This window comes from Hirundo rustica, chromosome 1, assembly GCF_015227805.2.
Source record: "Hirundo rustica isolate bHirRus1 chromosome 1, bHirRus1.pri.v3, whole genome shotgun sequence".
NCBI classification, from domain to species: Eukaryota; Metazoa; Chordata; class Aves; order Passeriformes; family Hirundinidae; genus Hirundo; species Hirundo rustica.
Window position 1 is genome coordinate 119,950,744 of NC_053450.1, and position 16,447 is coordinate 119,967,190.

Consider the following 16,447-nt stretch of genomic DNA (forward strand, 5'->3'; position numbering starts at 1 on the left):
AATATTTATGCATTATTTAAGTTCCTAAATATAATAAACGATCACAAGTTTCTTTTATTTATTTTTTTCATTGATAATGCAAAATATTTTGTGTAATGTTGTAACAAGTCCAGGAATCCTTGAAAAGTGGGTCAGAATATAGCGGTCAATACCTTACCTTAACTATAATCTGGTTAAGCAGTTCTGTCCAGCCGTTCTCTTTCTCTCTGTGTTTACTCCTGAGTATTAAAAAAAAAAAAAATCCTAAATTTTCATATTACATGGCAGTCTCTTTCTAAAATTTCTGTTTCCTATATTCATGAGTTCCCAAAGGAAGGAAGCAGCAGATTGTGGTTTCTTTTGGCCTAATTTGTACCTTCAAACTAAGAAACTTTCTGATAATGGCAGTATCAAGAGGTGGAGAATGAAATAGCGTTGTTGCTCAGTTCTTTTACTGTGAGCCTGATTTATAATTTTGCCATTGTAAATAATCTGAAATTTGTTCTTAGGTGTGGATAATCCAATTCCTTGAATTATCACCCAAATTAACTTCCTTGCCAGCAAGGGAGCCTCCCTGTGGAGCCTATGACCTGTTATAGCACAGCTTCCCAGATTGGGCAGAGTAGAGAATGCACACAATTACTCGATTTTTGCTGTTCTCCTCTATGAAATGCACCTGAACATCAGTGCCTTCTGCTTTAGTCTTCTGTTACTGATCATGATCTGCCTGATGTAAGGCACGTATATGATATTTGAGGGCTAGGGGGGTGGAAGGGTCCAGCTGGCAGAAGAGAGGAAGGGAATCAAATTCAGTTTCTGTCTTTGTTTCTTGTGTAGGGTGGAATTTGCATTTGATTGCAAGTGGGAGAAATGTGGCAGTATCCCAGGTTATTGGCTGGTTTGTGTTCCTCTTTTAATGATTAGCATGTCTTATTTGAGCAGGTAGTTATGACCCTCCAGCTTAGACAGAAGTAGTTGTGTGAGGAGGTGAGTTCTCTAACCACAGATTAGAAGCCCAAATTAAACATGAAAGTAATTAAAAATTAAGTAAATTTTAAAAGGAAGGGGAAAAAAATGGGGTTTAGGATGTCAGTAACTCTAATTACAGCTTTAGCTCTACTGTAACTCATTGGTGAAAAATAACTGCTACCAGAGGTATCCAAAGCTGCAGATGGATGTTCTATGACCAAATGGTTCTTCCTATAGAAGGTCTGATTCCAAAACCTCCAGAGCCATTGTATATCTCAGTAATCCTCAAAATCTTTTAATGTGTGAAAGTATAGACTGCTTTTACAAAGACCTGTTTCAAAAAAAGAAGCATTTGGGATATATATGATTTGTTTTGGGGCTGGATGGGATTCAGAGATGGGGTGTGGGAATGAATTGTCATTTTCAAAGAGAAATCTGTACACTAAATGAGAATACCTTAATAAAAATACCAGTCTCATTTATCCCACTTCAGAAACACATACTGTGAGAAGAAAGTGCTTCAGGTTCCTTAAAATATAGAAGCTTTTGTGCTGTTGTGTCTTGGGGCTTGCAGTGTTATTAGCTCAAAGGCGAGGTATGCTTTTCATGATGACTATATTTAGCCAGGAGGAATAGTCCTTTTTAAAGCAAATTGAAATGAGTGTATGAGAGCATGAAATTGTCAGCAGCACTGGTGCACAATTACATTACTTCTACATACTCTTTTGAATGACCACACAACAGAACAAGTGCTTCATTTCCACTGTGTTGATTTTTCTTGACAAAACCTGGCAGTCTATCCAAAGGAGGGTGTTTAGCCAAGATAAATATAAAATTTATGATTAAGCAAAGTGTTTTCTTATTATAATCCCTAAAGAGAATTTGAGACTTGTTAAATATAATGTGCCCAGGTAGTTTTAAGAGTAAATTATCCTTTTTGCTTTTAAATGCTGAAATACAGCAGCACCATCAGCAATTTGAGATATTACTTGCAGAAACAACACTGCACACTGGTTTCCTTTGAAACAAGTAGCAAAAAACCATGCATGTATACAATATATGATGTATTCCTTCATTTTTACAGTCCAGTCCAGAGATAAAGAAACCATGTCAGTAGCATGGTTTGTAAAACTGTCTTGCTCTTTCCTGTATGTAATGCATGTTATGGAAGAAGGCAAATAAACCTTTTTGACAGAACGGATAAAAGTTGATAGCATGATTACACTTGTGGCACATTTCTTCAACTGCTATATTTACAGACTACCACTTTGAAGAAAGCTGTAGCAACTGTCAATATTATTCATTAAAATAAATGGGGACTGAAGATTGATTAAGGAGAAGAGTGGATTTTGACCTTTGTGGTACCAATGTTGGCTTTGGAGTGCGGTGTTCTAATTAAATTGTGAATGTACTTAGATAGTGGATATTAAATGGTCTCACTGTATTCTTTCAAGGCCTATGAACTTCCAAAATCAAGGATAACATTAGATGTCAGCCAAGTATTTTGTCCTTCTCGTGGTTTGTCTTTACATCTGAATTAGTGCCAGTTTGCACAGATTGTGTGTCAGCTTAAATAAAAGAAACAGGCCTCAGTCTGCTTGAACTCATTCCACCAAAGACTTCTAAAAACTTTTGGTAGTTGCAAACTGTAATGGTTGTTTCACATTAAGTTGCTTTGTAGAATTACAAAACAGCTTTTCTTGTGCTTTCAAATAAAATGTTGTCATCTGCTAATGAATGAGATACCATCTGTAATAATTAAGGTTATTCTACTTGTTTTTCCCCTGCAGCAAAACTTCTGAAGGTTTGCAGAAGACAATAAGACAGTCACCAAGAAGGCCATTGCAGTGTTGTAAGTACTGCACCCAGGAAAAAAAAAAAGAAATATGTGAATTAAGAATGTTGTAAAGAGATTTTCATTTTTGAGGAGAAAAGTGAGCTACATAAAGGGATTACTTGTAAAATACAGAGCAGGATGTATTGTAGCAATCATGTTAATAATTTACAAAGGAAAAACTGCACTCTTGTAAAATCTAAAATTGTATCCTAGTGCAGTGTAATCAGGAATTCACCAATAGCAGTGAAAAATATTTCTCTACCCACCAAAGATTGATCTAGTTTATATACATTTGTTTATTTAAAACTATCGGAATTTAGGAAATCATTGTAGTTTTGTAGGTTTGTCATTTGTTTTAGTGACTTATTGTTTAGGTTATTTTGCAGAATTATTTATTTGCTGATTTATTTATGTATTTCATTATTTATTTATTTGATTATTTAGTAAATTATTTATCTGATGAATTATTAATACATCTTCATGACATGCTTTAAATTATTTATAACTTAATTTTGAGTTTATTGCTTTTCGACGCTGCATTGTTACTGACTAGTTTTGATTTTTTTTTCTTAGTTCTTGAAAATTAAAGTACTAGCTCTAAGGCAAAAGTATATTCTTTGCAGAATCCATAGATGGTTTTCAATGAAGTAATTTACCATGTAGATACTAATTTTGTTTAGTTTTATGTTGCTTAATAGCACTTTTCTACTTATTTAGCTTTTGCTTCTATGATTTCATAGGTGTGTCAAGATCAAATGAGTGACCTTTAAGGGGCAAAGATAAATGTTTACTTTAAACTGTGTAGAAACAGAGTAGTTTTATTTCCCCTTAACAAGCACTCTTTAATTATTCTTCAAGTTAACGTATATTTTTGTTCCATAAAATGGATGTTTTTAAAATGAGGCTTTTGGTGTTTGAACCAATATGTTTAACTTTTAATAAGAAAATAAAATATTCACATTTGTGTTCTTTTTCAGTGGCAAGGTTTTAAATACTTGGGGAGGAATGGTGGTACCTTTAGATACGTGCAGGATATACATGTTGAGGGAGGGAAGGTGGAGAGTAAGGGGTTTCTTTCTGCCAGTGTTTTTTGCATGCATAGGAATTTATAAGCTCTTCAAATTTAACATGCCTGTGTTATTGTACAGAAACTACTTTCAGGTTCTATGATCCCAAAGAATCATTTCTAGTGCACAACATAATCCAAAACCTGTTTTTGTGTTCCTTTCCTCTGCCAATCGAAAAGGTCTGAGAGGCTTGAGTGAATATATAAGGGCAGTGTAAAGGGGTCAATTTCAGGCTTTAGGTGTGAGCACCAGCTCAACAGAGTTTAAAATCCATGCCTGTGATCAGAATTTGATTTGGAGTCAGTTCTGACTGATGGACTCTTCATTGCCAGTGAGCCACCTTGTTCCTGAAGTTGTCTGCTTGGCCCCAGTTCCCAGCAAGTACCTCAGGCAGTCCAAAACCACCTTGCAGGACTGACAGCACCGTTTCAGAGCTGTAATGAATAGGGCAAAGCAGCAGTTCCTCTGCAGAAGTGCCGTGTGCATAATATGGCCTTTATTCTATGTTTAGTGCTTGAAATGAATTTCTATATACTTTAAAGTTTTAACACAGCATGGAAAGGCTGCATTGTACATTTCAAGTTTCAGTGCTGTTGAAATACAGTAGAAATGGCCTCTGTAGACAGGTTTCACTATAGAACCTAAATTATGCATGTGTATATCCAAATTCCTTATTTTGAAATATTGAATGTATGAATATTTAATTTGTATCTTGCTGTAGTATCTTCATATGCTTGCCTTAAAGGAAGCTGTTTCCTTTGATTTATATACATGGATAAAAATGTGTGTACAGTATGTATCAATAGTTTTTCTCTCTATGGTGTTAGATGAACAGCTTTAGATAATGATAGCTACTGATTTTTATTCTGCAGCTTGCTACCATTGTATAAAACGTAAATTTGCTGTATTTGTTCTATTAATCTTACTTGAATTTCAAATTCATTTGCTTTCCAGAAATATTTTCTTAATTACATGCGTTAAGAAAAGTCAAGTATGTTGCGGATCTTAATGATGCAGTATTTTTGGTCTGTGCACAGTAACAAAGCTCTTAATATTATTATTTGGGGCAGAGTTCCAATCTGAAATTTACATTTCTCCTTATTTGAATGTTTTCACAGAAGCTGAGAACTCCAAGGGAGTTCCTCAACATATCCTAGTTTATTCGATATGCTCTCTGAAATTTAGTACACTCTTATTTCTTTTTGTAAATGAGGTCTTATTGTTGAATAAGACCTATTATAAGCAGCTACAAAGGTAAGTGCTATCAGTGCATTCTGCCACCAGTTTCTTGAAGTATGAAACACTCCATGAAAGACGTGCTACTACTGTTATGGGATAATATAACGCAGCTTATGTGTTGGCACTGAGAGTAGCTACTTCATAATGATGACAAGTGAAAGTACAGCCAAAGGTCACATTAAACAAGAGATTTCTTTTACACCTCATCCATTTTCTGGATGTGGTATGAAAATAGCTTTGTTCCCTATACTTCAGTATTTTTAACAAGGAAGTTATCTTCAAGTAATATTTTATGCTTTGTATATTACTTTGTTCATGTTTTAAGAGATAGACTATGGAATTCTAGCATGCTAAATTGATGCTACGAAAGTGTTTGAAATTAGCTGAAATTTTGGGTGCAATTAGACAACACAAGCAGTATTTCATCTCACTACATTTTTTAGTTTGCAGGTTTGCTTAAATACATAGTTTAAGTTCTAGAAAAGGAACTATTGATGTGTGTTGCGGTTTAACCCAGCTGGCAACCATAATTTGTAGCCCCTTGCTCATTCCCCTCTCTGCCATGATAGGATAGGATGAGGAGTAGAATTGGAAAGAGATAAAACACAAGAGATTTTGAAATAAAAGTTGAAATAAAGAAAAATATAATAATAATAGTAATGAGAATAGAAAAAACAGAGAGGGTGAATAAAACCCAAGAAAAACAATTTTAAAAAAATTGCTTACCACCTGCAGACTGACCCCCAGCTTCTGTCTGTCCTTGAGAAGTGATTGGCATGTACTGGTCAACTCCCCCCAGCTTATATACTGGCCATGATGTTCTGTGGTATGGAATATCCATTTGGCCACTTTGGATCAGCTGCCCTGGCTGTGCTGCCTCCCAACTTCTTGTGCACCTCTACACTGGCAGAGCATGAGACACTGAAAAGTCCTTTGAATTAGACCAAGTCCTGCTTAACAGCAACAAGAACATCATTGTGTTACCAACATTATTCTCATCCTAAATCCAAAACGCAGCTCTTTACAGCTACTGAGGAAGACAATGAACTCTAATGCATCCAAAACCAGGGCACTGTGCAAAGTGGTATTTATATTGATGTCGCATGACCATGTCTTTATTCTTTTTTTATTTTTTTAAAAGAAAGATACTTTTTTTTTTTTTTTTCCCCCTGAATTAGTCTGTTCAGAAATAGGAAAAGAGTCAACCTGGCTGTGTTGACAGTTTCTTAGCTCTGCTTTAGTGAGATCCTGCCAGTATTGTTAAAGGATAATTTCTGCTGAAATGGTGAACCAGGATGCTAAAATAAGGCGACATTTTAGGAAAATGATTAGTAAGTATTAGATAATGAACGTGAAGCTGACTTGTTTCACAGAGCGTGTTGAACAGTTAGGAGATACTGGTTGGAAAGCCTAAATCTGGTATATTATTGGTAGGTATATTTCTGTTCTAATCTAACTCCATAGAAATTGCAGAAGCCATATTAAGCTCTTCTTCAATTGGTTTCATACAGATAAAAGAATTTGCATCTCATGACTCACATATTTCCTGTTGTATCTTTATTACAGCCATTTTTAGTATTTTTCTTGCCTCTTTCCTCTATTGGTATGCTTAGAGAGTCTGTGTGTAGGAGCTTGTTATTTCACCCGTGAGGCAAGGAGGAGTTCAAATCAATAGCAGTGTGTTGTTGACACTAAATGATGTTTCTTCTTGCCACAATAAGACTTGATTTTGTCATCCTGATGATGCTAGCTTGCTTCACAGAATAGGGATCGGCACTCTCTCAAATCAAACTTTACAAGTTTAAAAAGAAGGAAACACTAGAAAAATAGTCCAGTATTTGTGACCAAACACATGTGTTGGCTTTGTAAAATGAATATTCAAGTTCTGTTTCGTTTTATAGGGTAGCTGCTTTGCAAGGCATTTTGGAAGTCTGTGTTAAGGGATGTAGAATTGATCAGAGCTGACATTGATGAAAGTCTGATATTTTAAAAAGATACATTGCAGACATTATTTAAAATAAGTTCACATGAAAGATGGATCTTAGGAAGACCTTGACTAAAAAAAACTAGCAAAACAAGAAGCCAATAGAAATTCTCTGTGTTTCACTGAAAAATCCTTGTGGCACTGCCTAGAAAGATAATGTCTACAAGATGGAAAAGATACAGCCAGCAAGATGTTACCAGGCCTGGTTCATGACTGCACTCTACAGCATGGTCCAAAAGGAATAAGCAGTTGTTCCTGACTTGAACTAAGGATCCCATAGGGAGGCTGCAGCTATAGGAAGATGTGACTTTGAAAGAAATGGTAAAACTGTAGTAAGCAATACTATGATGGTAGGAACTTCCAGGCTTAATTTTGGTAACAACAGTGGATTATTAAGAACACAGGGTCTTTTGTGTTGGACATCTGAAAGCAATGACAGTTGAATCATTCCATTATCAAAATATCTACCTACTTAAGACAATATTTATGCATTTATTTACATACTTTCCACTGTATGAAAGATGCTACCTTTTTATCTGAAAGAACTTTAAAATGTGTGTCTGCATGACTAAACATTTACATTGTAAATTGTTCTGTTTGCGGTGTTATCATTTTGTATTTCTATGCAAAACATGGCTTCTCAATTGTTCATAGTGTAAACTGCAATCTAATATTTTTTTGGTCTTACAATATCTTCCCTTCTCACTTCTTCTATAAAGTCACCTGACATAAACTGTATTGTATTGTATCTATGTATTGTGATGTATTTCCTGGAGAGTAAATGCCTCCTGTTTTGCAGGCAGTGAAATAAATCCTCATGAGAACTACAGTAATTAATTATATTTCAGTAATGGTAGTGAATGTTATATAAAATTTAAGCAATATTTGGTGGGGGTTATTTTGGTTTGTGTTAACTGTGGGGGATGGGTAACACCTAGAAGATGACTAGCAACTTGAGAAACATAGCTTGTTGAGTTTATTAGCCTCAAATCCCAACTATTTTTCCTGATTCTGTTTATTATTGAAATAATGTTTTAATGAATTTGGTGATATCTAGATAAGGAGCACTTTGCAAGTTTGCCTATATTGACAAGACACGTCTACCTTGGATGCAGCTTACTAGCAGTGTGGTGGTAGTCAGAATATCTTAGTCTTATTCACTCTGTATGCAGTGCTGAGAGAAGCTAAAAAACAGTAGTTCTAGTGTAAATTCCCCTTATTTGCATGAAGTTAGCATGCTTATAGAATACCACCCACTTACCTTGTCCTGCCATGTGTAGATATAATATCTTACCATATGCATTAAAGTGAAAGAAACCAGAAAGAGCCTCTAACATCTTAATACCGATACAGTGAAGAACAAGTTCAGTGGAGGAGGCTATGCCTAGTGTGGTGTCTTTACTGAAATAGGTTTTTCTGCTGAAATTCTCTTCTTTTAAACATTCAAGTGTAACTTACGACAAGCTGATAGTAGCACTGAAGATGATGAATATATTCTCTACAGCATTATATTTAGTAAACATTTATTTTAGGCTATTTCTTTATCCCAGGTGCTTGCGTCTGATGTATGGTTGTAGCTGGATTTAACATTTCATACTCTGTAGTGAGGACAAGCAAACATTTAAAAACATCCCTTACAGTAGTTACAAAAGCAGCAAAAATATTAAGTGCAAAGAGCTTGATTATTCTCCCTTCCTTTATTGTTGTTTATATTGATTCTCATGATTCTGTGTGACAGGGTATGTGTGTAGTTAGTGCCATGTTTCAGTTGACCAGAATTTTAAAAGATCCAAGGAATCTGTGACAGTCCCATTTAAACATATTTATCTCACTTCCAAGATTTCATACAAAAGGTTTTAGATTAGTACTACAAAACTTAACTTTTGTATAATAAGCTTCAGCATGAAATTCATATGATTTAAACCTCTCCATTTACTTTTTTACTTTTTTCTTTTTCTATACAGTTTACTTTCCATACAGTTTGTTCTTTGTTTCTCTGCTAGGAAACCCTTTGCCCTGGTGTATCTAGGATATCTTTTTTTAGTTGGTTCAAAAGATAATTTTCTTAACATTTTCTTTCACAATTTTTGAAGAGTTTCATTTGCCTTGCTATGTGTCCTTGTTCTTAATAAATACCTGTACTACCTGGCAGTGAATAACTTGAAATTAAGAAGTTTATTTTGGGAACAACCTCAAAAAATTTAATTTTTTTTTCTCTTTAATCACCTAAAAATGCACTATTCTTATGACTCTTTCTTAGAGAGAGCCTTTTATTGTATGTATGTGCATGCTATACATTCTTAGAACAATTAGTGAAACTACAGGCACATCTGAAGGCGTATTCTGCATTTTTAGTGAAATGTATTTTGAATAACTAGCTGATCTATTGAGTAGAGTTGTCCATTGATTCTAAAGATATTTTTTTCTGTGCTCAGACAAATCAAAATGGTAATCATTTATAATTTCTTTCCTTCATGAAAAGGAGTGATGAATAATATGATTGAAAGGAATGCATGAGTCATGAAATGGGGAGCTGGGCAATCACGGAAAAAATCGCTTTAAAAATGCTCTTTTGCTTACCAGTATCTGTAATGTGAGTTCAGTTTTCTGTAACTTAATCCAGAAATTACAATGGTAGAGGTTTTAATAAAAGCTTTTGGTGCATGAACAACTTCCCTAAGTTTAATTGAACATAGCTTGGTGGCATATAGAAAGGCATTTTTTAACTCTTAGCTAAAAGTGATTGTGGATACAGTGATCAGAGGACACTCCTTCTTCTGACCTCCATTTGAATGTGAAAACAAAATGTCTTAAAATACACTACCATTAATATGGAGTGAATATAGATGGTCTTGAAAGTATCTGCACTATTATGAAACCGCTTTTAAGACAGCTGTTAAAATATTGATAACTTGGTAGAGGGTAGAGCACTTCAAAAACTCTTACTTATATTTCAGGGGAAGATCTGTGTAGCCAGTCTATATTTGAACTCTTTTGTTGGATGTACACAGAAGTATTGTTACTAGAGAAATGGTTCAGTTTGTCATAGCACCATGCCCCACCCCCCCCCCCCAAAAAAAAAAAAAAAAAAGAAAATATCCATCTTGGTTTTAGTTTTTCTCCTATACTAAAATCATCAAGGAGGTATTGAATAATTGCACCACGGAATCAAACACCAACTCTGAGTCCCGGGCAAGACTCACATAACCAGCTGTTGTTCTCCCTGCAGTGACCTGGGCTAGGCAGCCTAGCATCTGCCTCTGTTTTCTTTTCAGTGACCCAAGCCAGATTTCTTCAAAGTCTATTGCTGATATTTTCCCTACAGTAACTCATGCTAATTGCTTTTACATGGTACAGCTGTTTTTGAAAGAACTTTTCCCTTTTTCTTTTCTGACTTCTTTCTGTAAATTTAAAGCAGTGATTTTTAAAAATTATTGGATAATCTTAATCATAGAACTGTTCTGGCTGTCTTGCTTTAAGGTATATATGTCAGCACTGTGGAAAAAGGGTAAATTAGATTTACTTTCCAAAGGAAAGCTCAATCTGACCAGTGGCCCTTATGGACAAAGGATCTTGATCTTGAACTGAGTTTATTACAGTCATTTAACTTGAGGCAATCAAGGTGAATTTGTTGGTGATGGCTTGGGACAGAGCAGAGCACAGAAAAATTCAGAAGGTAGATATTCTGCACTGTGAACCAACAGTATGAAAAGATTGTGTGGCAAAATGCTCTAAATGAGAAGAAAGGGCTATTAGTGATATAAAACTGTTAATTATGGGATTAAGCTGACCTCATGAAGGCAATATTGCTAAATGGAAATACTGCTAAATGCAAACCAGTAAAGTGTAAGTTTGCAATTTTGGAGGAGATGCGTCTCAGCTTTCACAGTTATTGCTTATGGAAATTATGAAAAACCTTTCAGAAAAACTATTTTTTTTTTTTTTTTAAGTAAAAGACTAGTGGTTTTCTTGTTTGTTTGTTTTTTTCCCCTGGAAAACATTCAAATCCTAAAGTAAGCCAGAGTTTCTTGGTTCTTTGCACTTTTATCTTTTAGGAGATATGCATCTTGCTTTCTGTTTGCAATATTAAAATTCATTTGGCAACTTCAGTTTATGTAGGCAAGTGAATTAAAAAAGATACTCTGGCTACTACTGAGTGGCTAAATTTTGCTTTGGCTGAAAATGCAAATGATATGGATAACATCAGAATTTTATCCTTTCTAGATCAATATTAAGTGCTTTTTCAGCTACCTTTGTTCTGGGACAGCTAGGTTAGTTGTTGTTTGAATAAATACTACTCTGCAGTCTAAACTGAAGCATAATAATGATGACTCTTTGGGAAAACCACGTCAGGTACTGAAGAAGGTAGCCTTGCTAAGCCCCTTTGCTTAGCCATATGTTTTCACCACTTTTATTCAGTCTGCTGCTTGTGCATCCAGGCATTCTTCTGCTGTGTTAGTTTTAATCTTTATTAATTTTCTGATCTTACTACATTAGGGATAGTTCAAGGAAGGAGTGAATAAAAGACCATTGAAAGGGGTAGGAGGCAGTCATGAAGCAATACTCAGACCCAGTGCTTAGGAATTGTGAGAACAATACTGCTGCCAGATTCATGAAATGCACTGATACTGTCTCTCAGGTTTCTCTTTCTGTATTTTACAGCAGCAGGAGTTCAAATTACAATGTTTGGCTACTTTTAACTCTAATTTGCTCATTTCTACTGTTGTTGATCTTCATCAGAAAGTGCAACATTGTTTTAAAAACTCTTAGACACCAGAAAAACTAATGCAGGAAAAAAAGCCTGTATTGTTGGGGAAAAAAAAAAAAAATTAGTTTGGCTCTATATGATAAGGTTTTTTCTATGTAATGTGATACATGGTTTCTTTACTGTTCCAAAGTTGTCTTAAGGTAAAAATATATTCATAATTTATAAGGTTTAGTTGACATCCAGTGTACAGGAATTCAAATTTTATCTTGCAGTTTTTCTCATATACACCTCTATTAGTTCTAAGTTTTTGGTTTTCAACATTTACCTAAATTTTTCCCTACAAAAAGATTTCTTTCTAGTTCTTCTGCTGTTCTGGTACAAACATGAATAAATGTGCAAACCCTCTGTATTCAAAACTCTTGCTCTGGTTAGATTCAAGGTATGTGTCAATGCATGTGAATATATATATTTTTTGATGTCAAATATTTTTATGCAATTATTTCATTAAGACCATGCTATCAATTTCAGTGTTTTGTTCACATGATGCTTTCAGAGCCTTAAGAAACAGAAAAATAGCGTGCATGACAATATTTGAAAATGTATATGTATATATTTAACATTAGTGTTATATACAAATAACTTGAGCAAAACCATTTATGCTTTTCCATAAATCAGATTACAGATTCACATAATATTTAAGGTCAGAAGACTCCATTAGAGATCATCTAGTGCAACCTCTCATCTCAGTGCAGGGTCAGCTAGAGCAGGTTCTTAAGGAGGTTGTCTGGTTGGGTGTTGAATATCTGCAAACCTGGAGCCTTCACAACTGTTCTGGACAACCTATTCCAGTCTTTGATTATCCTATAAGTAAAATAAGTTCTTAATATTTTTAAATTAGTTTCTTTGTATTTGTATCCATTAACTTTTGTCTGTTGTCTGGTTGGCTTAAATTAATTAGGCTCAATTTTCTGCACTCCTTCCCATCAGAAATGTCTAAAAACAGATAAAAGCCCTTGAGCATTCTCCTCTATGGGCTGAACAGTCTCAGCTCTCTCAATATCTGCTCATATTTCATATGCTTCAAACCCTTAATCACCTTCAGATCCTCTGCTGGGTGCACTGAAGTCCAGTCTTTCTTACACTGGGGAGCCCCAAACTGTACTGAGTACTCCAGAAGGATATCACAGGTGCTATCTAAAGAGGAAGAGTCACCTCCCTTGACTTTCTAGTAAAACGCTTCCTAATGATCTTGGCCTCTTTTGCTGTGAGTACTCATTGTTAACGCATGTTCAGCATGGTGTCCACTAGAAGTCTTGGCTTCTTTTCTGCAAAGTTCCTTGACCCTCAGCCTGTAGTGTGGTACGTGGTGTAATTCTTTTTGCTGATTGATGTGAGGCTCACCAGCTTATAATTCCATGGATCCTCCTTGTGCTGTTCTTCAATAGAGTAGAGTGGTGGCATTTGATTTGCTGAGGTCCTTGGGTCTCTGCTGTGATCTCTAGGCCCCTTCACATACTACATCACCCCAGTCTGTGTGTCCCTTCTTCCATCTCCTGTATGCTTTGTTTTTGTGTTTGAGTTATGCCAGGTGCTGCTTGTTCATCCGTTTAGGTCTTCTACCACATTTGCTCATTTTCAGGATGTTTGGCATGTACTGCTGTTAAGGTTGAAGAAGGACATCCCTGACAATTAAGTTTTCCTGGACCCTTCTCTCTATAACCATCTGCCCTGTCATTCTTCCAAGCAGATCCCTGAACAGGTCAGAGTCTCCTCTACTGAAGTCTGGGCTTATGATCCCACCTTTTTATTTTTTACCTTCTCTCAGGATGCAGAATTCCACCATCTTGTGGTAATTGCAGCTAAGGTTGTCTCCAGCTTTTATAACCCTGACCTGTAATTCTTTGTGTGTAAGTATGGGATCCAATATAAAGTCTTCCCCTCAGCAGCTCCTTAATAATTTGTGTCATGAGCTTGTGGTCCACACACTTCAGAAAACCTCTGGATTGCTTAATACATTATATGTTGTTCCTTTAATAGATGTGGGCAAGGTTAAGCTGCACAAGGAGGATCAGGTCCTGCAAATGTGATGGGAGTCATGGGGAGTGTTACCTGAGGGACTGTTCCACTCAGAGATTTGATTGGTAAAAGAAGGAAAAAATAGTGCCTTTTCAAATGAGAGAAAGGGAGTGTATATGGAGTAAGTTAAAAGAATAATTACTTGTTTAATTCATATTAGGAATTTATTTGATTAGGTAGAAAGGATTTCGGGTAGAGATTTATTTTTTACCGAGATACTTTATATGAAGCAAAAGATTAGTGAATATTTTGCTAAATAGCTCAGAAAATTGCAACTAAATATTTTGCATTTCCTCATGCATTATTAACATTGCTTCTGTGAAAACATGATCATCCTCACTATTTCTTTTTGACAGCAAATACCACAAAAATTTCTGCTAACAGATGATTAAATACATTGAAGGAAGACTGGAGGAGGAAGGGGACACATAGTGGAATTGTCATTAAGCCCTGTGATGCAAGGTTTCATTTTCTGATATTCAGTCTTTTACCTTCAGTTACATTTTAAAAATATATTGTTGTTAGAAATACAGCTGAATTTTAATGATTTATCTTTTTTCTTTGGGAATTTTTTAGAATTGGACAATTAGAGCATGTTCGAGACCTTGTGTTTGAATGTATTTGAGCTTTGGAAGTTGCAATGTTGTAGTTTTCTTACATTGTTCTCAAGCGGATAGCGTACCCTTAATCTTAATAATTTAAGAATAGGTAACACACAGCTGAAGTGCATTCCATTCATTCAGATAACAGGCATTAGTTATTCCATATGGTTGTGTCTACCAACCTGTTAGCTAAAACGTGATTAGAAGTTGAGTTGCTTTCTCTCATGCTGCCTTTGTTGTGCTGATTATGAGTATGTTGCTCCCTATGTCTGGGCATTTCTTTACATGGAGAGTGATCAGTGCAAAATTACTGTGCCTTTTATTTGTTGTATGAAGTGGTTTACATGATGTTTGTTTGTGCAGAATGCAGAAAAGATCATAGCATATGCTGGTTTTGGTATATACTTAAGGCTGTCTTATTTCATGGATGAGCTGAATATCCCCCAATATGTGGACAACATGAACAAGGTCTACTTCTGCTACTAAATAATAAACCTTCTTTATTCATATCTCAAAATGAGCTAGGCTGGAAAGGACCACAGTGGGTCATCTGGTCCAATCTCCCTGCTCAAGCAGAGTTATCCTAGTCATCACATGGCAAAGGATTGTGTCCAGATGGTTTTTTGACTATCTCCAGTGAGGGAGACTCCACAACCTCTGTGTTCCAGTGCTTGGTTCTTCCTCATATATAAGTAGAACTTCTTGGGCATCAGTTTCTTGTCCTATTGCTCAGCACCACTGAGCAAAGCCTGGCTCCATCCTCTTGACACCCTCTCTTCAGATGCTTAGGTATATTAATGACATTAATTAAACTGCTCTCAGTCATCTCTTCTTGGGGCTGAACAGGCACAACTCTCTCATTATTTTCTTATTATTAGAGAAATGCTCCAGTCCATTAATCATCTTTGCCACCTTCTGCTGGACCTGCCCCAGGAGCTCCATGTCTTTTTTTTTACTGAGAGGAGCCCAGAACTGGACACAGCCCTTTAGGTTTGTCCTCACCAGGGCTGAGTAGAGGGGCAGGATCACCTCTCTTGTTTGGCTGGCAGTTATTTTTCTAATGCACATCACTATTCCTGTGGCCTTCTTGGGTAAACTGCTGACTCGTGGACAGCTTTCTGTCCACCAGGACCCCCAGGTCCTCCTCTGCAGAGCTACTTTCCAGAGGCTGGCCCACAGGCTGTGCTGTTGCATGGGGTTCTTCCTCCCCAGGTGCAGGAACCTGCATTTGCCTTTCTTGAGTTTTAGAATGTTCTCTGCCCATCTCTCCAGTCAGTTGAAGTCCTTCTGAAGGGCTGCAAAGCCCTCTGAGGTATTGGCCACTTCTCCCATCTTTGTGTCATCAGCGATCTTGCTGAGGAGGTATCTGCCTCTTCATCCAAGTCACTGATGAGCGCGTTAAACAATACTGGGCCCAGTATTGAACCTTGGGGAATACCAGTAGTGACAGACCTCCGGCTGAACTCTGTGCCACTGAATATGAACTTCTGGTTCAGCCAGCTGTGACTGACAACAGTGTCAGCCCTTCTATCTTAACCCATAAGCTCTCAAATCACTCATCATCTACCCCAAGACAGAGCTGAGTGCATTCCAAGTGTTGTCTCACATAGAAGGCAACTTCACCCCAGCACCTTCCTGGTCTGCGTCTCCTTAACAGTGTGTAGTCCATCATAACAACATTCCAGTCAGGAGCTCTCCTACCACATCGCTGTAATCCCATTGAGACCACTGGTTGCACACATGTGTCTAATTCTTCCAGTTTGTTCCCCATACTGCTTGCATTGCTTTACAGCATTTTATAGAAAGTATTTGGTCGCATCAATGTCCGAGTGGGGGTGAAAAAGGGACAGCCCCAGTTATGTGTTGTGGTTGTAGATTTGGATTCACTGATGGTATCCTCTCTTAAGCCTCCTATTGCTACTTTGGTGGTTGCTATAGCTTTCCCTTCTCAAAGCTCATGTCTGTCAAGCTTGGCTGTGTCCCTCT

General features: G+C 36.5%; 1 protein-coding gene across 5 annotated transcripts in view; it reads left to right on the forward strand.

The window, feature by feature from the left end:
• The window catches only part of TBC1D5 (TBC1 domain family member 5), a 317,128-nt gene that overhangs the window by 25,187 nt on the left and 275,494 nt on the right, over nt 1-16,447 (forward strand). For all 5 annotated transcript variants that reach the window (XM_040072842.2, XM_040072823.2, XM_058421817.1 and 2 more), the window contains exon 2: nt 2,739-2,800. The gene's annotated coding sequence lies outside the window, so the exon portion shown is untranslated. The remainder of the gene's footprint in view (nt 1-2,738; nt 2,801-16,447) is intronic.